This window comes from Embiotoca jacksoni, unplaced genomic scaffold (assembly GCF_022577435.1).
Source record: "Embiotoca jacksoni isolate LCO1_2020_lvr unplaced genomic scaffold, fEmbJac1.0.p SCAF_40, whole genome shotgun sequence".
In the NCBI taxonomy this organism is placed as follows: domain Eukaryota; kingdom Metazoa; phylum Chordata; class Actinopteri; family Embiotocidae; genus Embiotoca; species Embiotoca jacksoni.
Window position 1 is genome coordinate 2,395,001 of NW_027185393.1, and position 1,181 is coordinate 2,396,181.

A 1,181-nucleotide genomic window follows, 5' to 3' on the forward strand; every position below is an offset into this window, starting at 1 on the left:
AACAAACTCCCGAGCTGTGAAAACTAGAGCCTCATGGAGTGAATGTGACTTGTAACGTATTTATTTTATTTGCCTTTCAATTTATTTGTTTTTTTGTGTGTTTTCCTTTTTCATGTTGTTCTCTACCTCAAGCATCTTTCCACTCTTATAGAAATGATAAACCCGTTTGTATTTATTATTCCTAAATAAAGTTTATAAAAAAAGTGTGGAGTGATAAAAGCCAAAAGCCATTCATAAATCTTACAGTTTATAAATGTGGAAAACTCAAATAAACCCACTAGCATAATGTAACCCAAATAACGTATTTAGGAAGATGTAACCGAGGTGGATGTCTCTATATCATTTAATTTTATATTATTTAAGAAGATTTGTTCCATTGGAAAGAATAAAAGCCCAATAACACCAACTGAACACTCTATCAGTACTTATCCACATATAAATGACTTGCAAATGAATGAATGTCATGAATCATATGATAATAAATACATAAAAGGAGCCAGACAAAGAGCCGGTATTGTAGGAATGAGCCCTGCAGCCTCTCTGGTGAATGCAGCAGCACGTCCCTGTGGTTTTGCACATACTTGTGATTGTTTTGTAAACTGACAAACGTGTGTCAACAAACTGTTGTTTTCTTCCCTGCACATGATTGTGGTTACCAAAGAACATCTGAGCCGCGTTCCTCTTGAATGTGATTGGATCCCTGTCACTTTAAATGATCAGACAAACCTTTATGTTTTGTGTTTTGTTGCACTATTAATAATCCACAGCATTCATTGAGATGATTATTTATTCTGCTGAATGGTGAAAATCTGAAACTCTCTGATGGTTGTCGGGTTTTACACAAATATGAAAAACAGGATGTGAAGAGTAAACCGGTTCCTGGAGCTCCAGAGCAGCTTTCCCCTTCACACACCTCAGAGGAAGGAGGAAGGAGGAAGGAGGACCGGACAGCACTCAGCTGGGGTTCAAGCAGCTCAGATCCTCCGCCTGGTTTTACATCATATATATTTTGGGGAAATGAAACGACTGCTGTTATTCATCAGAGTTGTTGTAAGGCTTGAAACAGATGGAGAAGGTCTAGTCATAACAGAGGCTCTGAGGCCACGCCCACCGATCTGACTCGAGGTTTTTTCGTATTGGTCCGGACCACAGGTATTTTTCTCATTGGTTGCCTGTAAGCC